Below are 21,514 nucleotides of genomic sequence, written 5' to 3' on the forward strand. Positions count from 1 at the left end.
GAGTAGCTGGGGAAACCCAGCCAGATGGGCGGGGTATAAATATTCTTATTCTTATTATTATTATTATGCTTTAGAGATTTAGTGGCTGAGGAAGATCTACAGCTGGTAGTGAGAATCTTAACACGGGCAAGAAGAGGAATTTCAGCAAGATGGAAATTTACACCGATGTCTTGGGGAAAACATGGAATGGGGCAGCACTGACTAAACTGAGCAATTTTGTGGGAATCAGTTCTTTATGGGACCACACTGCTGAGGTGCAACATGAGATCTGTGTTGTCCCCCCCCCCCTCCCATTCTCTGCTCCTTCTTCCTTAGCCAACTTCTGCTTGTAAGATACCTGCCCTTTTATTCCATGACTGTGAAGTTTTTGTAGGAGCTTCCAGTAAAGGGACTTTCTCTAAATATTTTTAGTCATATGATGTACTTGGACTGCTCTTATCTACGGATTTGCTTGTAGCCTTTTAAAATTCTTTCAGGGTTACGGTACTTGCCGACTGTAAAGCGGGTCTGAACGTTACTGTAAAAAATAAATTTGGGTCACTGGGGAAAGAGCTAAAAGCAGAAGAAATCCTTGAAAAAAGTAAAAACCTATGTCCTATCCAAACTAAAAGCAACACACACACACACACACACACACACAGAGAGAGAGAGAGAGACAGAGAGAGAGAGAGAGAGAGACAGAGATTAAAGCAGTACAGTACTTGTAAATATAGCCAGAGTTCTGTGATTTTATAGCATTTCATATTTATGGACTATGGTTCACTACAACCATTTAAAACGGTATCACTAAACCCCACTGATCCGCTGGGCAGGCAGTGAGATGGTTTTCACTGCTTTACTGCCTGCAAATGACACTAACAAAAAGAATTGTAGGTGATGTGTTGCAGCTCTGCCTACAAAAACACCAAGAATGTTACACAGGGCCACAACAAAAGCATCTCCCTATGGAACAAGGTTTCATCTGAGCCCCGATGTTGAATAAGTAATTCAAAAGTTCAGAGTTACCCTGCCCACCACCTCCCCCCCCCCATCCATTGGCATGGGCCAGCCAAAGTTAAGCACTTGCGTTGATGCCTGAGAGATGTAAGGATGTGATTTGAACGCTTGGCAGCACCTGACACTTCTCCCTACCCTCCCATTAGTGTCCGTCTCCCCATTAGAATTTAGACTGCAAACTCCTCGGGGCAGAACCTTCGCCTCTTGCTTATTTAGGGTCCTATGGAATCCACCCCTTTGCACAATTGGTTCCACGTGGCCAAACCATGGGCTCACCATGCAAAAACAACTGGCTGATTGCCAGAGGGTGTTGGGTAGGTGGGTGGGGATCTGCTCTTTGGGGGAAATTTTTTAGGGCTATCTCTACTCTACTCTTTGACTCCTGAACCATAATGGTAACAGGAAGCCATGATTGCCACCAAGTTGTTAGGTAAAGGGTAAAGGGACCCCTGACCATTAGGTCCAGTCATGGCCGACTCTGGGGTTGCGGCGCTCATCTCGCTTTACTGGCCAAGGGAGCCGGCGTACAGCTTCCGGGTCATGTGGCCAGCATGACTAAGCCGCTTCTGGCGAACCAGAGCAGTGCACAGAAACGCCTTTTACCTTCCTGCTGGAGTGATACCTATTTATCTACTTGCACTTCAACGTGCTTTCAAACTGCTAGGTTGGCAGGAGCAGGGACCGAGCAACGGGAGCTTACCCCGTTGCTGGGATTCGAACCCCCAACCTTCAGATCAGCAAGGTTTAGACCACAGCGCCACCTGCATCCCAAGTTGTTAGGTATAGTGATTTAATTTAATGAAATTGGGAATGCTTCAATGAATTACAGTGTTTTTAATTCTGAAATGTTCCCCAGTAACTCTCATGTGATTGGTTAGCTCTGGTCACACGAGAGGTATCTTATTACAGTGGTACCTTGGGTTACATATGCTTCAGGTTACATACACTTCAGGTTACAGACTCCACTAACCCAGAAATAGTACCTCAGGTTAAGAACTTTGCTTCAGGATAAGAACAGAAATTGTGCTCCGGCGGCGCGGCAGCAGCAGGAGGCCCCATTAGCTAAAGTGGTGCTTCAGGTTAAGAACAGTTTCAGGTTAAGAACGGACCTCCTGAACGAATTAAGTTCTTAACCCGAGGTACTTGGATGCCTTTAAAAGATGACAGCACAAATTCGTGAAGGCTACCTGTGGCTACTAGCTGTGACAACTACGTTGACTCACTACTCGGGAAGCAGAAATGCTTATTTCCAATTCTGGAAACCTCAGGAGGAGAGAGGGCACTTGTGCTCAGGTCCTGCTCGCAGGTTTCGCTAGGGCATCTGGTTGGCGACTGTGAGAACAGGATGTGGGACTAGAGGGGGCCCTGGTCGGATCCAAGAGGACTCTTCTTACATTCATCAAACACAATCTCCATTCATTTTGGTGCAAAGGAAACACAACACAAATGGTCTTTGTTTGCAGATCAGTTGCCTATCATTTGTTGCTTAAGGCCCACAACAGCAGCAAATACCAATTGCATTTGCTGAGCAGGTTTCCATTCCAGACATGGGGCAAATAAGTGAGCGTCGACAATTACTGCTCCCGCTTTTGTCAGAGTTATCTGACACCTCTAGTCCCTATTAGTGGCACCTGAGAGAAGAGGTAAACAGGATTCTTCACTGTAACGGCAGCTATGCTGCATCCAGAATCTTAGGCTGGGCAAAAGGAACTCTGGGAAGGAAGCAAAGGGCAAGGGGAAGTTGAGCTGGGCGAGGGTTAAACAAAAGTATTCCCAGACCTGAACTCTCCACTGAACATCTTGTTTTAAGTCTTGCGCCCGCAGATGCAACCCAAAGGCAGCAATGGTAGTTGGCCCTCAAAAATTTCAGCCCTCGAGTTCCTCAGTATTTTGGATGGTGGCTTTGAAATCCAATCCATTTCCTAGAACTGGAAATGAAGAATTAATCCTTGAACTGTAAAAATAACATCCTGCATGGGAGAATTAATGGAAACAAGTAACAGGCCAGCCAGTAAGACACTTTCATCCTGGATTTTTAATTCTCTGGTTTATTTTGGACCAAACACTCGAAGCGTGCGTTGTTGTTTTTCTCCTTGCCCGCCCCCCTACTTTCTTGGTATCCAATGTACACATGATGGTTGCAATAAATTAGAATATTTAGCTGTTTGAACTCTTAACAAAACACTCTCCTCCTCCGCCTTCAGTTATGTTCCTTTAGGCTGTCCCCAAGCCAAGGGCAATTCAGATCTCAGGCAGATTTGGGCAGCATATGCTCAAAACATGTTTCAGCTGCTGACCTCACCAACCCAACACATGAAAGCTAAAAATAAACTTGGGATGGCAGAGCTAGACAAATGGGAGCCCACATTCCTTCCTGGGAAAGGAAAGAGAGACAGCGACTCCTCTGATCTGTTTATTGTAGGAAGATAAGATCTGATGTCAAATGTCTGAACGGAGATTGACTTTCTGGATTCTGTCTTCCGGACAGCACAGTCATCTTCTAGATGCATCCTCTGAGAATCCACAGTGTTCTCCATCTCCATGTTGCATCGAACCAAATCCACAATTATTTCCTCGACGTCCCCCATGCACTTATTTAATCCACCTAAATGACTGGTTGAAGATCCTCTTTGAAAACTCTCTAGCAGCCCAGCCAATTATTCCACTCTTCTGGGCGCTGGAGGAGGACCTGATGCTTAAACCATCTCCCTCTAGCTGAGTGCCTTCTAAACAGACATGGACCACAGTCCTCTCAAACGGTGTGTTGAATGACTGTAATGCACTAAAAATAATAATAATAATAATTAAGGTTCATAGAGGAAAATACAAAATTTAATATCTTCTCTCATTTTTTAACCAAACCAAGACTTTTATCTAGATACAACAAAAACACCAAAAAAGAGGTGTGTGTGTGTGGGGGGGGGGAAATAGATAAATGATATCCCTTGAGTCCGCTAGATGACATCGCAAGGGATCGTTGCCTTAGGAGAGTGAGAAAGATTCTCAGGGATGACTCACACCCCAGCCATCACCTCTTTAATCTTCTACCCTCAGGAATGAGATATAGAAGCACAATCAGCCATACCAACAGGCTAAAAAATAGCTTCTATCCGTGGGCTGTTAGGCTGTTGAACAGAAAATAACATAGCGAAATTGACTTGCGAGGTGGTGTGTTGTTCGATAAGCACACAGAGTGCAATGAAACTGAGTGGTTTTTTGGGGGGGGAGGCTTGTTTAATTTCATTGTGCACAGGTTGTACAATAACAATAACGGTATTATTATTATTATTATTAAAGAATTAAAGAAAAAAGAGTAGAAAAGAGAAAGATAGAAAAATATGATTTAGAAAGTAAAGTACTTTCCATTCTTCATCTGTCCGCCATATAAGAAAACAATATTCACTTTGCCCGATCCAATATAACAATGTGCTTTTGATATGCACGTACGAAGATTATATTGGCCTTGCAGAAATGGAACATTTATATTCACATTTTAACTTCAATGTGCTTTCTGTGCTATTGGTTGACCCAGTTACCGTCTTGTCAAACATATTTTAAAAAATATATAAAAAATGAAAATGTGTGTGTGTTCTGCACCAGGCAGGAGGACAGCCTGTTGAATGAGGTCAAGGGCTCCGGCTAGTCCAATACTCTGTTCTCATAGTGGCCAAGCAGAACCGGCAGGTGACAGCATTCTCAACAGCCATGTTCTCTAGCACTCAACGGCATTACTGCCTCCAGCTACGGAGGACATCAGGCACAGACATCAGGCCCAGTAGCCATTGATAACCTTACCCTCCACGAAGGATGTAACTCACAATGAGACAAGATAGAAATTGATATGTTTGTATATATATATTGTGGTTGTTGTTTAGTTGTTTAGTCGTGTCCGATTCTTCGTGACCCCATGGACCAGAGCACGCCAGGCACTCCTGTCTTCCACTGCCTCCCACAGTTTGGTCAGACTCATGCTGGTAGCTTTGAGAACACTGTCCAACCATCTCGTCCTCTGTCGTCCCCTTCTCCTTGTGCCCTCCATCTTTCCCAACATCAGGGTCTTTTCCAGGGAGTCTTCTCTTCTCATGAGGTGGCCAAAGTATTGGAGCCTCAGCTCCAGGATCTGTCCTTCCAGTGAGCACTCAGGGCTGATTTCCTTCAGAATGGATAGTAATAATAATAATAATAATAATAATAATAATAATAATAATAATATATTATTTATACCCCGCCCATCTGGCTGGGCCTCCCCAGCCACTCTGGGCAGCTTCCATAGAAACCAAAAATACAGTAAAATATCACACGTTAAAAACAAGCTGTAATCCTGGGGAACTTCTGCAAGAGGAGGTTGTGAAGCAACGCACCCCGCGCGCCTGCAAATAAACAAGGCGTCAAACAAGCAAAGACTTTACTGCGTCCTTTTGAATGTAGTTTTGAATTGTGTTCCCCTTTTCCGTATAGCAGAACGCATCTCATTTCTGAAGGTGAATCCTTGGAAGCGGTGCTGATGATTCACAAGTTGTCATTAAAGGAGATTTGAAGCCACTCCCCAACACATACTGAGTTTGGCTAGGGGTGCTCTCACTTGTAGGGCTACATCACAACATTGTGGCGAGTACAGCTCTATTCACACAGCTCACGTCTGTCAAAGCAAAATGAAGAGGGGGTGGAGATCTATTCATGTATATTATTTTCTCTACTCATTTTTGTGTCCTTTTGTTTTTTCTTTGCATCTTTATAACTGAAAACTTTTCCGTATTGATATTTGATATTAACATTAAAAAAGAGGGGGTAGGGATGCAGAATCCTGCCTCCTGGTCTCATCCCTGACTTCTATACTGTTAGACTTATAAGGGAGCCCCCCTCCCCAAAAAAACCCCATTAATAAATGGTAGGATTTTTATTAGTTGAGAGTATTGAAGAGAAAATTGCAGGCCAGTGGAAAATACAGGCTAAAGTTCCTTTTCAAGAAGAGGCCTCACCTGAAAAAACAGAGGCATTAACATGACAAAAGTTGTTGATAGCCCATCTAAGAAGAATTCTTGGGCCTGGGCAGACAGAGGTTGCCATGGTGAAGGGGTGTGCGTTTGAGGTGTCAGGAAAAGAGTCTTTAGAGCAAGGTGTGCTGGGGAAAAGGAGGAGAGGAAAGGGACAGATCCATCTTGGGCAGGCTGGCTGAAGGCTGGCTGGGAGAGAGGCCTTGCTGTGGGGAACAAACCTTTCTTGAAATGACCATGCTGTAAGTTCTGGACTCCCTCCACGCAGACAGAAGGTGTAAATATGTGAATAAATTGTATTTCATATTACCAACAGCAGCTACAATATTGCTGGAAGTCTTGGAAGTATCCAGTGGCGTAGTGTGGGGGGTGCAGGGGGTGCCGGCCGCACCGGGCGCAACATCGGGGGGGGGCGCTCGCCGCCTCTGGAGTCGCCGAAGAGCCTCGGGCGCAGGCTGTAGCAGAGCCCCATGTCTCGCGAAACCGACGAGCTGCGCGCGGGTCCGGGCTGAAGGCATCCGGCAGGCAGCGGCTCTCAGCGCTCGCTGCGGTCCCCACACGTCAGGGCCGCGGAAGGTGCGCCAGGCAGCCCCTCCTCACAGCCCCCCCCCCCCGCCGCTGCTGCTGCAGCTGCTGGGCCATGTTGTATTTTCCTCGCCTCTCTGCCCTCCTCCTCCCCCAGGCAAGTGGCGTCGTTTGGGCGGCAGCGCCAGCGGCAACTCGCCTCAGATCACCTGACACGGACCCACCGCCGCCGCCGTGGCTACCTTACCGTAAATACCCCAGCCCAGGCAGCAGCAAGAAGAAGCTGGCAGCGGTGGCAGGTTAGGGATTAGGGGCGCAAATTACTTGCCTTGCCCCGGGTGCTGACAACCCACGCTACGCTGCTGGAAGTATCACAAGATTGTTTACTGTTGTTCTATCTTGGGAAGGTTTCAGGCTGAGCAGGCATCAGGGATGGGTGTTTTACTTACTTCGTGGCAAGGGGTTAGCTGTTCTAAACATCGTCAGCACTGGGGAAATAAACATCATTTCAAGCCTCCTTTTTTAAAAGGTGAAAGCAAAGCACGGGGAGCAGCTACGAAACAGTACAAGGGACGGGAATGGAAACAAAGAGAAAGGAAATCCCTTATTTCATAATGGGGCAAACAGAAGCACTGGGAGGAATACATCAAGTGAAACCTAAAACCATCCCTAATGCATTTAAGAGGAGGCAAAATGCGAAGTATATCCTGCCTCTGGGAATAATACTGGTAGGAAGCTTTCACCAAGAAGGCTGGAGGACTTTCTATTTGCCCTGGAATTTGAGCTGTTGTTTGCAAAACCTTCCCAAGAGTCCGTTGTTTTGTTTTTTAAGTGTCCGATACTTCTGGCCAATCTGTTTTCCAGAATGACCAATTCCCTGAGCCCGCTTTCTCTCTGTTACGTTATCAGAAGCCAGGAGTTGTCAGAACCAAGTGAGGAAAGCAACAACCCTTCTGCCTGAGATGCAGGACGACGGGGGAGAACAGGGATTTTTTTTCCCCATTTCTTTTTATTGAGTTTCACTTAGATAACCAAAAAAGAAAACAAATCAACCACTTCAAAAAGAATATCCAAACATAACATAAATATAACATCAGTTTCCGTTACAGTTCTTTGTCTTCACACTTAAATCTTTATATCTTTAAACATTTAAATCTTTCCTCCACACACCTATTGACCTCCATCCCTCCCGATTTCAGGCTTTGTAATATAAATACTTTCTTTTTCCTGCAGCTGATAATTGTTAATGGTTTACACATCGTCAGATCTATATCATACCTGCTATAGTTTTTAAGTTTCTATAATTCCCTTCGATATATACCATAAATTTATTCCAATCACTAATAAACTTTGCATTTTTTTGGTTTCTGATTTTTTGTGTCATTTTTGCTAATTCAACAAATTCAAATAATTTTATCTGCCAATCTCTAATCGTTGGGGTGTTTGGAATTTTTCCAATTTTGAGCAATTAATATTCTAGCCGCAACTGTAGCATACTGGAATAATGTCTTATCTTCTTTTTTGATTTCATCCCCAATTATTCCTAGTAGGAAGGCCCCTGGACTTTTGGGGAAAGTGTATTTAAATATTTTTTTAAACTCATTATAAATAAGTTCCCAATATTTCTTCATTTCTTCGCATGTCCACCACATATGATAGAAATTGCCTTCTTTGATTTTACACTTCCAGCAAGCCTTATTTCCTGTTTTATACATTTTCCCTAATTTTGCCGGTGTGATTTTTGAGCAAAGTATCTTATGCTGCTTCATGCTATAGGAAAATAAGAAGCTGTCATCTGTTGAGCGAGACCAATGGTCCATTTAGCTCAATACTGTTGACGCCAACTGTCAGCGACTCTCCAAGGTTTCGGACACGGGGGCAAGATGCTGGGGATTGAACCCTCTGCACACAAAGATGTTCTCTCACTGAGTTACAGCTCTATATATAGACAGGAAGAGCAGGCCAGTTGAAAAGGCAGCAACCTCAATCACAACAGGATTGCAGAAGGTAACATATTTCTACAGTGCCGTGCTTGGCACTAAATGCCCCAACAAAAGCTCCAGGCTGGTGTTTTATTGCAGGCAAATTCTGCAACATCTTCTTGAGTTAGGCTTCATCTGCACTATGCATTTGAAGCAGTATCGTGCCACTTTAAACCGTCATTGCGTCTCCCAAATAATTCTTGGAGCTGCTGTTTGTCTAGGGTGTTGGGAGTTGTTTGGTTTGCAGACTATTATTATAAAAAGTAAAATACCTTGAGTGTTTTGTTTAAAAAAGGAGGATATAAACATGGCAAATAAATACAAAGGTCCAGAGGATCTGAATGCAGAATTCACAGATGTGGGCCCAAGGGTGGGCCTGGCAAGAAGTGCAGGCACTGGAAATTTTCCCACACCCTGATATGTTGCCCCAAACTGAAGCCGAAATCTCCCTCAAGATTTTGGTGTATTTACATACATTCAACTTCATATGCTAAGTTCTTTCTTGACTTAAGCAACTTAAGAAAGAAATTAAATATTTAGCTTAACCTTTGTTGATATCTACAGGAGCCTGGCTTAAGGAACTTTAAAGACCGAATCTTCCTTTTGGACACAATTTGAATGAGTTTTTTTGTTTGTGGCTTCTGTAGTAGATCTTGTACCTTGTTCTCTCAATTTTTGGATTATTAATATAAGATTTAAAACATAGAATGATTTGGTAGTGTTTTTTGTGTCGCTTATGTGCTGCTTACTTCATACTGTTCTACTACCAGAATTGGCAGCATAGGTTAATTTTTCCAAACTAAAGCCAAGCTACTTGAATCTGAATTTACCAATGCATGGATGTCTGCATTAACAACCACAACTCTTTGGACCTCACTCAAAGTAAGATGTAACCCCCCGGGGCCATCTCACCAATGCCATTAAAACTAAGGTGTCAAGCGAGGCTGCATACTGGCCCCACTCTTATTTAATTTCTACATCAGTTCCATGGTGGGCCACCTCCATAATACAAACTTTCACTCCCCAAAACACATCTCTGTACTGCTCTATTTAGACGATGTAGCAATACTTTCAAGAATGGGATCATCTCTTTTTTAAAAAATAAATAAATATTAAAGGTTTTCTTAATACAATAGAAAAAGCAAACAAAATAACATATAATTTTTTCAATATCCACATTTTCTTCACTTCTTTGGACTTCCTCACATCTCTCGTTCCTGCGTTCTAAGTTTTTCGAACTTTACCCAGCAAATTATCACCTTGTTTCAATTCTTATATTATAATTTCCAATATTGTGTCCCTAATTTTAGATATTTTTACCCAAACCTTAAAAGCTTAATTTTAGCATAATATTTATCCAAAATTTGTCTTTTCTTATATTTTCATTTATCTTCATATTCCTTTTAACTATCTTAATGGTGCCATATTATTAATAATCTTACATCTTTCTTAACACTCATACAATTTACAATATTTTTGTAAATAGTCCTTAAATTTCTTCCAGTCCTCCTCCATAGCCTCTTCTCCCAGGTCTCGGATTCTGCCAGTCATTTCTGCTAACTCCATATAGTCTATCAGTTGCATCTGCCATTCTTCCAGTGTGGGCAAATCTTGGGTTTTCCAGTGCTTGGCGAGAAGTAAAGAATGGGATCATCTCAATAGATGGTCTTGATTGCGGGCAGGCTCTCAACCTGGTTCCCCCCACCCCGGCGTGGGTGGAGCTATCACCCTCACGCCGGGTGGCACCACAATCACCCAGGGCTATTGCCCAATCATATCAAAGGGTGATAGCGGGGGGGGGGGGAGTATAAAAGCGGCAGCGCAACGTGTGCCAGGCTCCTGCTTCGTGCTGCCAAACAGAGCTGAGACTTCTGTCACCTGCATTCTTCAAAGGCCATAGCTATCATTCTTGTCAACTGTCAATTAATTCCTTTACCTTTTCAGTACATTAACCTTACAGAAAGGCTTCTTTTGCCATTTCTATCCTTCCATTTGTCGCGTTAATCTTCATCCCCTAGCCCTCCGGAGCAGCGCCGTTGCTGCGTTAATTTTTCCACCCCTCAGATCGGTTTTGCTGCTTCTGCCTTCCCCTTGCCCAAAACCATAAAGGAATTGTTTAGCCAGCTTGCCTGATACCCCCCCATATACCCATTGTGTGTATGTTCATTATTTTGCCTGTGTTCCTGCTTCGTTGCCCTCTGCAGTGGTACCTCGGGTTTAGTACTCAATTCATTCCAGAGGTCTGTTCTTAAACTCACCCTGAAGCAAAGTTCTTAACCTGAAGCACTATTTCTGGGTTAGCGGAGTCTGTAACCTGAAGCGCATGTAACTTGAAGCATACGTAACCTGAGGTACCACTGTATTTTGTTCTGAGCTGTCATTCCTTATCTCCAATCTGCGCTCCGTTTTCTTAACTCCAATTTGGGGCGCTTAGCGCTTGGGTCTTTTTTGGACTTTAGTTGTTATTATGGTTGTGCATTAAGAATTGTAAAGTCAAAGTTGTATTTTGAGGGTGGGGGAAGAAGCGGGGGGGTAGTGGCTTATTGGGGGGCTGTGGGGGGAATTGGGTTTGAGGGTTAGGTGTTCCTTGTTGCCAATTTTACTTTATTTGAATTGGGTTGCAAGGTTTGTTTGTGAAGAGGATTCTGTGGCATTTGAAGTGCACGCTCTTGTATTCCAAAGGAAATCTTTGCTTTTTTATTGTGGGCAGCTAACTTGGGTGTCTTATTATTTGACCTGTTGAGTTTTTGTGCGGGTTAATGTAGCACAACACTAAATTGAAGGGGTGGTTTTGCAAGTGCTACTTGTGGAGTTAATTCTTGTTAAAACTGCACTAGTTTGAGTGGCATCTTGGGCAGTTTATTTTGGCGCGAACAGCCATTTTAGTGGTAATTTGTTGTGACTGCTATTGTCTAGAGCTATTTATTTAAAAAGGGGGGAGCAGCCTCATTAAAAGGGACTGCTCTTGTTCCTCTTTTTGCCAGTCAATTACAGTGGTTTTGCTGTTGTTTTTGATTTTGTTATTCCTTTGCCTTTCACCTTTGCAATTTGGCTGGTTTGTATATCTGCTGTTTGTGGTGCAGCAGCAGCACCTGGCGGAGAGGCTAAATAATAGCAGGGACAGTTGCAAGCCCAGCTAAATGGATCAGCAATTGCTTCAAAATAAAATTCAAAAAGGCAAATGGAATCTACCAGCTGGTTTGACAATGAGTGCAAACAGGCTAAAAGACACCTGAAGAGACTTTACCGCAAATATAAGAACTCTAAATCCCCCCCCCCCCACTCCTATTCACTGCATATGTGTGATGGCCTGGGAATCTGATTCAGAGGCTGAACCGGAGGAATCCCAGCCTCTGGGTCCAGTAACCCTCCAGCCTCTCCTGAGCTGCAGAGGCTCAGGGAAGAGGCAGAGGGAACTGGGTTCTCTCAGGAGGAGTACTCGCCTCCAGGCCAGGAGAGGCAAGTCACCTGTGGGCCGGGACCGCCCTATGCCTCAGAGGAGATAAAAGCCAGACAGCCCAGTCCCAGGTTGTGGGAGCAATGTCGTTGGAAACCTGTTTCTGCCAGCACCCAGACCTGTTTTTCCGGAGTTCCCGACCACGCCCGGCTTCTTGCTTTGGACCCCGCTTCACCCTTGGTGGACAGTCCCCAGACCCTCGGCCTAGGACCGGACTTTGACCACGCCTCACGGTAACCCCCCTGGGACCAGCACAATATGTCTCCCTCAGACAGAAGTATAAACTTCCAATGGAATGGAAAAGACAAAAAGCAGAAAGGAACGCTAGGCTCAGCTAAATAAAGGCCTTGCGCGACGAGGACACCTACCTCTTTTGGCGTACTATATCAGGCCTCCTGGAGCATGAGCGCAATGTGCCAATTCTGTGCCTCAGAGGTGTCCCAGAGATGCAAGAGGAAGACATGTTGTTGTTTAGTCGTTTAGTCGTGTCCGACTCTTCGTGACCCCATGGACCAGAGCACGCCAGGCACCTCTGTCCTCCACTGCCTCCTGCAGTTTGGTCAAATTCATGCTGGTAACCTCAAAAACACTATCCAACCATCTCATCCTCTGTCGCCCCCTTCTCCTTGTGCCCTCCATCTTTCCCAACATCAGGGTCTTTTCCAGGGAGTCTTCTCTTCTCATGAGGTGGCCAAAGTACTGGAGCCTCAGCTTCAGGATCTGTCCTTCCAGTGAGCACTCAGGGCTGATTTCCTTCAGAATGGAGAGGTTTGATCTTCTTGCAGTCCATGGGACTCTCAAGAGTCTCCTCCAGCCCCATAATTCAAAAGTATCAATTCTTCGGCGATCAGCCTTCTTTATGGTCCAGCTCTCACTTCCATACATCACTACTGGGAAAACCATAGCTTTAACTATACGAACCCTTGTTGGCAAGGTGATGTCTCTAGAGGAAGACATAGGAAAGAAATTAATAAAAGAACTGGCAAATTGGTTGGGAGTTGAAGAGGAAGAACTGCTCTTAGACATAGACAAAATATTCAAAATAAGGACTGACAAATCTAAGATGTATAAAGGGCTAGGTGACTGTATGATTTTCTTGAATTCTAGATTACTTAAAGATAAGATTCTACAAAAAAGGAAGTTAGTGACTGAAGGGAGAAACATAATATACAAGGAAATCCCAAAAGAGACAGAATTATATTATAACAGAGGCCCTAAGGAAAAACGATAATAGGTCTGTTGAGACATTGAGTTCATACAGCTTTTGGAGTAGACAATTAGTAGGTTGGCAACAAGCCAAGTTATACAGAGTACGCGAGAAAGTCTGCTTGGGGACAGGGAAGCCTAGCAACAGGCGGCGATTGGCTAAGTTCTCCCTTATAAGCAGTATGACACAGCAGTTTTGTTGGAGTTTTGAGTAGGAGTTTGAATCTCGCCTGTGTATATAGTACCTTGTACAAAGCTGTGCTTTACTCTGCTGTATATAATAAAACTAACTAAAAATCAAGTTACTCGTCAGCAAGTTCTGTTCCTGTTCATCGTCCTGGAATTCATTGATTTGGCAGCTGGTAGCAAGAGTTACTGTTGAGATCCATCAACAGGTTATGGAACGCTGCATGTCTGCAAGGTGCTAGCCAAGTCATGGACGCAAGGGTTGGAAGTCTCCCAGATTCCTATCGAAGGAGTTGGTGAGGACGTGTCGGTGGTGATCAGTGGTAGAGTGTCATGGAGTCAATGCTAAGAGTTGATCGGTGTATTTTTTGTATTTGTGGAAGCCGCCCAGAGTGGCTGGGGAAACCCAGCCAGATGGGCGGGGTACAAATAATAAATTTATTATTATTATTATTATTATTATTATTATTATTACAGGATGACTGGATGCTGACTAACACAGACACCATCTGTTGTATGCTATAGCTGATTCTCAGCTGGAGCTGTGAGTGGTCATTTGCGTTGCCTTTCGAACTGCTGAACAATAACATTTACTTGTTGTGGACCCAGCGGATGCAAGCTACTCTACAGAGATCTCTGGGATGCTGTAGCCAAACCTCCTCTGAAACCTGATGCCGAGGAGACAGAGCGGGACCAGAGGGTGAGAGCCGCTATTGTCCTGGGGCTGGATGATTTACAGTTGCCCCATGTGTGTGAGTGCAACTCTGCGAAAGCTGTGTGGGTGGCTCTGCGAAATCTCCATGTGCGGAAAACAGCCAGTTCAAAGCTTTTGATTAGAAAAGCTCTTTATAAATCTCTACTTCAACCAGGTGTGTCAATGCAGAACCATCGTCATGAGTTGTATATGAAGTTTGTTGCTCTTCAGGAGAGAGGTTGCAATTGACAGGAAGAAGAGAAGGTCTGCATAATTTTGAGTTCTCTTCACAAGTTGGGACAATCTTGTTCTTTCGCTGGAGTCTACGCGTGAGTGGGATTTGACTCTGGACTGTCAGTCGAAGGTTGCTTGAGGAATGGCAGAAGTAGGAGTGCAGGCAGCCGGCAACTCTGGGTGTAACGATGGGTAGTCGATCTGTGAGAAACGCCTGTAGTTTGAGCAGCTGTCTCAGCATTCTTGAGAAGCTATCAGCGTGGAGTCTGCGTTTGCTGTGCATCACTGATACAGATGTGGTCCTACAAAGCATCTGAGGAAAGTGTGTCCCAAGGGGGCAGGTTCCGAAGGTCAGAGACGTCGGCAGCAGAAGCAGAGACAGTGCAATTCATCACCGCGGTGGTCAAGTGTTCAGAAGATTAAAGACACAACACTTGGATTATAGATTCGGGCAGTTCCAGGCTGTGATGGCCTGGGACTCGGGCTCGAACTCAGAGCCAGAGGAGTCTGAGTCCGCACTGCACCCTTTGCCTCAGGCGGCAGCTGAACCTAGTCTGGGGCCTGATTCTGAAGCTCCTGTCTGCCATAATGGGCAACCAACCGGAACTCTTTGCTTCTTGATCCTTACACCCTTGACTTTGTGACTCCTTGCTTCTTGACCCTCAGACCCTTGGCTTTTTGACTGTTGGCTTCTGGACCCCCGGTCCTGCTCCCACCCCACCATCTTGCCCCCCGGTCCTGATGTCCCCTGCCGGGACTTTGATCGCCAGACCATGACACACAGAGGGCCTTATCCTCACAGTCAGAGAGTAAGCGAGAAACCTTTTCAGCTAGTCCATGCTGATGTATGTGGTCCTTTTAAACCTAGAAGGGGTAATTCCTGATATGTGCTTGCAATAACTGATGCTACAAGGTTTTGCTGGGTTTATCCTATGAAACATAAGGGAGGGGTGTTCTCCAAGTTTAAAGACTGGGTAGCATATGTGGAGATGCAATTTTCCTGTAAGGTACAGAAGTTGCAATCCGACTGAGGTGGAGAGTTTTTATCTAATGCGTTTCAGTCTTTGTTGGGAAGACATGGAATAGGGCATAATAAAACAAACTCTCAGAGTCCTGAGAAGAATGGAGTTGCAGAAAGGAAAACTTTAAACCCTGGAACTTGGAGGCACAAAACCGCAGCTAAGCAAGAGAACTCTCTATCATATTAGGAAAGGAATTCCCCAGGAAGAAAAGATAACCTGGAATAGCTGGAGTTGGATTGGATATAAGTGCTCACTGAAGACCAGGGAAATTTATTGCAACACTCCTTGCCAATATGTAACTTTTTATCGTTTTCTGACTTTTTTGGATGCATATCTCTTAAAGCTTAAAATTTGAAGATTTGGACTATAATATACTGGATTACAAAGTTAAAGTGGACTATAACATATTGGATTACAATTATAAAGTTGGACTATTCTCCATTCACTGCCACCTTCTTGAAAAGGAAAGGAATTATTGAAGAGAAGTATACAATTTTGCACTAATTGTCTGTGTTGGTTTTGCTTATCTTTCGGTCTTATTCCATCTATGAACTGTCCTGTTTGATATATGGCCAAACAAGGTTTGTAGCCAGCATCCCGTTGAGGCTTTGTTCAATTTTAGGTTTTTCTAATTTTCCCCCCTTAAGCGTTTTTTATTATTATTTAGTTTATTTCCACAAAATAATATTTCTAGTCGATTACTTCTCGTTTCAAAGAAGATTGCTTCTTGTTCCAAAAGAGAAAAAAAGCAGTTTGCTTTAAAAAAGTAGAAACAGAATTACTTTAATATGCAGATCAAAAAATTATCTTAACGGGAGATTTAAATGGCGTTCCATCATTAGAAAAGAATAGATCAGCTAGGAAAAGAGATACAAAAGAAGGCAGATTACCAAAGACTTTTTTAATTTGGATCAAACCTTAAATTTGATAGATATCTGGAGAGTAAAACATTTGTTCAATAAACAGTTCACTTTTCATTCTTATGTCCATGAAAGCAGTTCAAGGATAGACACTTTATGGATTTCCAAAAAGAATCATAGAATCATAGAGTTGGAAGAGACCACAAGAGCCATCGAGTCCAACCCCCTGCCAAGCAGGAAACACCATCAGAGCACTCCTGACATATGGTTGTCAAGCCTCTGCTTAAAGACCTCCAAAGAAGGAGACTCCACCACACTCCTTGGCAGCAAATTCCACTGTCAAACAGCTCTTACTGTCAGGAAGTTCTTCCTAATGTTTAGGTGGAATCTTCTTTCTTGTAGTTTGGATCCATTGCTCCGTGTCTGCTTCTCTGGAGCAGCAGAAAACAACCTTTCTCCCTCCTCTATGTGACATCCTTTTATATATTTGAACATGGCTATCATATCGCCCCTTAACCTCCTCTTCTCCAGGCTAAACATGCCCAGCTCCCTTAGCCGTTCCGCATAAGGCATCGTTTCCAGGCCTTTGACCATTTTGGTTGCCCTCCTCTGGACACGTTCCAGAGTTGGAATCCAAAGTAAATAAAAATTGAAATTAATCCCAGAACATTATCAGATCACAATTCCATGATAATGGAAATTTAAAAGGAAAGTCAAACTACATTTAGATGGAGACTGAATGAAGATTTATTCAAAGACCAATTTTTTATGGAAAAAGCAAAGACGACCTTGGGGGATTATTTTGTAATAAATCTCCAGGGCCAGAATAAATCACAAATGATCTGGGAAGGAAGTAAGGCGGTGATGAGGGGATTGTTTATACAACAAAATTCAACTGAAAGGAAATAGGAAAAAAATTATAGATGAAATTATGAAAAAGGAATTGCAAAAAAATCTAATAAAGAGTCAGTAAAGCAGGCAATTAGGATATTACAAACCCAATACTCCATGATAGTTAAATAAGAAATCAGCTGGAAAATAAAAAGAATGAAACAGAAATATTTTGAACATGCCAATAAATCAGGAAAACTGCTAGCGTGGCAATTGAAAAAAGTGAACAAAGAAATTTTATAAATAAAATCAAGATATTATTGAAAGACTGAGTTAAGGGTTTTTCTTTTTTCTCCTGTTCCATTTCCATTACGTAGATTAGGCTGATCAAGGGGCTGAAGACTTTATTGAAAGACTGAGTTAAGATTTTATGGAAGAACAAGGTGCTCTTGAATATGATCAGAGGGGACCGGTTGGTTGAAGGAATTCAGGTCGGAGCGAAACAGTACAAACTTAAAGCTTTTGCAGATGACCTGGTTTTGACTTTACAGGAGCCAGAATCTAGTACGAAAAGGGTATTACAACTGATTTATGAGTTTGGTCGGGTGGCGGGATTTAAACTAAACAAGCAAAAAACTAAGGTATTGGGGAAAAACTTGACAGCTTCAGAATCAGAAAGGTTTCAGAAAGAGACAGATTTAAGTGTAGTTAAAAAAGTGAGATACCTAGGGGTCAACATAACAGCCAAGAATCTGAGTCTATTTAAGGATAACTACGAAAAGTGCTGGTCAGAAATTAAAAGGGATTTAGAATGTTGGTCAAGATTGAAACTTTCCTTGTTGGGCCGAATTGCTGCTATAAAGATGAATGTATTGCCAAAAATGCTGTTTTTGTTCCAGACTCTACAGATTGTGGACAAAGTGGAGTGTTTTGGGAGGTGGCAAAGAGATATCTCCAAATTTGTCTGGCAGGGCAAAAAGCCCAGAATTAAGTTTAAAAATATTAACTGATGCTAAGGAAAGAGGGGGGTTTGCCCTGCCAGACTTAAGGTTGTATTATGAATCAGCAGCTTTCTATTGGTTGAAAGATTGGCTGCTTCTTGAGAACACTGATGTTTTAGATCTGGAAGGATTTAACAATGCTTATGGATGGCATGCATATTTGTGGTACGACAAGGTAAAAAGCCATAAGGCTTTCAAGAACCATATTGTTAGGAAAGCAGTGTTTAACGTCTGGACAAAATACAAAGACTTACTAGAAAACAAAACCCCCAGGTGGTTGTCACCAATGGAAGCCAAGGCCCGGAAAAGACTCAATATGGAGGCCAAATGGCCGAAATATTGGGAAATACTAGAAAAGGATGGAGATACTTGGAGGCTGCAGAGTTTGGAGAAATTAAAAGATAAAGTGCGAGATTGGTTACATTATGCTCAGATTAAAGAGGTCTTTAATTTGGATAAAAAGATAGGATTCCAGGTGGAAAAATCGAAGTTAGAAACAGAACTGTTAGAACCTAAGACTAAGGTACTTTCAAAAATGTACAATTTGCTGTTAAAATGGAACACACAAGATGAAACGGTTAAATCAGCTATGATAAAATGGGCACAGGACATTGGGTATAATATCATGTTTGCTGACTGGGAAAGGTTATGGACCACCGGTGTGAAGTTCACGGCATGTAATGCCTTGAAAGAAAATATTATGAAAATGATATATAGGTGGTACATGACCCCAGTCAAGCTTGCAAAAATATACCATTTGCCTGACAATAAATGTTGGAAATGTAAGGAAACTGAAGGAACGTTCTTTCACCTCTGGTGGACTTGCCCTAGGGTTAAGGCTTTCTTGGAAATGATTTATAATGAGTTGAAAAAGGTATTTAAGTATACCTTCCCTAAGAAACCAGAGGCCTTCCTTCTGGGCATTGTTGGCCAGAGGGTGTTAAAGAAGGACCGAACATTCTTTATGTATGCAACAACAGCAGCAAGGATACTTATCGCTAAGCATTGGAAAACCCAAGATTTGCCCACACTGGAAGAATGGCAGATGCAACTGATAGACTATATGGAACTAGCAGAAATGACTGGCAGAATCCGAGACCTGGGAGAGGAAGCAGCAGAAGAGGATTGGAAGAAATTTAAGGACTATTTACAAAAATACTGTAAATTGTATGAATGTTAAGAAGGATGCAGGACTGAAAACAACATGGCACCATCAAGCTAGTTGAAAGGAATATGAGAATAAGTGAAACTTGAGAAAAAGATAAATTCTGGATAAATATTATGTCTAAATTAAGTATTTAAGATCTATACAAAAGTATCTAAAGTTAGAGATATAATATTGGAAAATTACAAAATAAGCATCGAAACAAGATGATAAATTGCTGTTTAAAGTTTTATAAACTAGGAACGCAGGAATGAGAGATGTGAGGAAGTCCAAAAAGTGAAGAAAATATGGTTATTCTGTTGTGGTATGTTTTTTTGTATAAGGATTGTATTTGTATTTGTTTTTTCTTATTTTTGTTTTTTTTCTTTATTTTTGTTAATTGTATGTTGGTGATGGTTTTTTAAGTGTTTGGTGATTATAATGTCTAAAATCCTTAATAAATATATTATAAAAAAAAAGATTTTATGGAAGAATAAAAGAACAGAAGAGGACTTTTAATTGGACTAATAATAGGAGTCTTTATGTATTTTTTCTATGTTTTTTCTGCTCCTTTATTTTTGTAAGAAAATTATTGAAGTGGAATTGTTAAGGATTTGGTATTAATTGGAGTTGGGAACAAAGAGATAAAGTGAAAGTCACTGTGGAGGAGGGGAGTGAGGGGGACATCTAGAGGTACAGTGTTGAAATTACAAGGTTGTTTTGTTTTGTGGACTTTCCCTTCCCTCTAGTGGACAAAATTGAGTATTACAGCAACAGACTGAAAATGTCAGGGGAAAATGGGGGGAAAATTGGGGGGACACCAGCTGAAAGGAAAATTTCTAGACAAGAAGAGATTAAAGATTTGGATATTTTGTGGTTAAAAATAAGGAATTTAAACAGAATGAACAGCATATGGAGAAAAAATTAGGAGAAGTACAGGAAACGGATAAAAAATAGAGGGAGTGGTGGGAAAATAAAATTAAAGACGATTGAGGAATCAATGAAAAGGATTCAAAAGGAAGTTAAAGAAAACAAGAAAGAGATGGAGAAAATTAAAGATGAAGTGGTAGATTTAAACAAAACACAGAAGCAGGTCTGTGACAATTTAGCCTTATTGGAGATGCATCAAAAGCAACTTAACCTGAAATTTAGAGGCATAAATGAGGAAATCAATGAAAAAGGAATGGGGAAATGGGGAAATAGGAAAGCCACTTCCGGACCTGGCCAAGGAGGTGGGGTTGCGGGCTTCACCCCACGTGCGCAGGGGCCTGGTCGCAGCCCCCGCAAGAGCAGGGGAATCCCGGCCGCATTGTCCGCCCAGCCAGCCAATCATGTGGCTGGGGGCCGGGGCCGGGGTTCGCCCTCTTTTGCCGGCCAGCCAGCACATTTTAGGTTTGTATTGGGATCCTGTGCTTGACCTCGTGCTAACCTTTCTTTAGAATTGTGTTTTGCAGGGTCGCGGCTTTCCTGTGGATTTGCGTTCACTGCAGTGTCCGAACACCCTCGGTGGCAAGAAAACCAGCAGAATTCTGCTGTAGCCGGGGGGGGGGCACAAGGGAACCGGGAGGGGTCTCAGGCCCTGGTAATGCCATGTAACCCACAGGCATCTGCACAGTTCTTCACGGCTTTTGAGGCATTTTATAGGCAATGCAGGCCTGCAGGCCAGGCGGCAGCGGCACCGGTGGCGCTCACCCAAGGATGCATCCCGGATACTCCACCTAGTGATTTGGATTGCCCCAGCACCTCAGCGGCCACCGCAGCAGTTCTGAGAGCAGCCAATGATTCAACAGACCGGCCCAATACGCGAGCACAGACCGCCACCTCAGGCAAGTCAAAAGGGGGTCAGAAGTGTAAGAAGGGCAAGGCTGGTACTCAGGGCTCTAGTACTACTAACTCACAAAAGGACGCAGGTCTCCCTAGTCTTTTTCAGAAGCCACCACCGCAAGTGGCACCAGCTGAGGGCGCCTCAGGCTCCTCTTCGGATGAGGAAGCGCAGGGGTGGCAAGACGCGCAGGCGTCCAGCGTACCGGCACAAGCCACGCTGGATGGACAATCAGGGAAGAGGAAAGAAGGAAGCATACATCCAAGAAGAGCAAGAAGAGTAAGCGGTCTGAATCAGAGGATGAATCAGGTACCTCTTCATCTGACTCAGATAGCGATACTCCTGTGGAGGAGTACTGGGGCCACGGGGAGGATAGCTCAGGTCTTCCTTTATGTGTGCACAAAAGGAGGGCTAATTCATACCGCAAGTCCTTTAACAGTTTCCTGGAATGGAAGGACGGGGCACTAGTTCCAGATGTAAAAACATCCACAAACCTGTCTACTGATTTTATCTTGGGGAATCATTTATCTCAGAGGAAAAGAAATAAGATTCTTAATGGT

This window comes from Podarcis gaigeae (assembly GCF_964106915.1).
Source record: "Podarcis gaigeae genome assembly, chromosome: 1".
In the NCBI taxonomy this organism is placed as follows: domain Eukaryota; kingdom Metazoa; phylum Chordata; class Lepidosauria; order Squamata; family Lacertidae; genus Podarcis; species Podarcis gaigeae.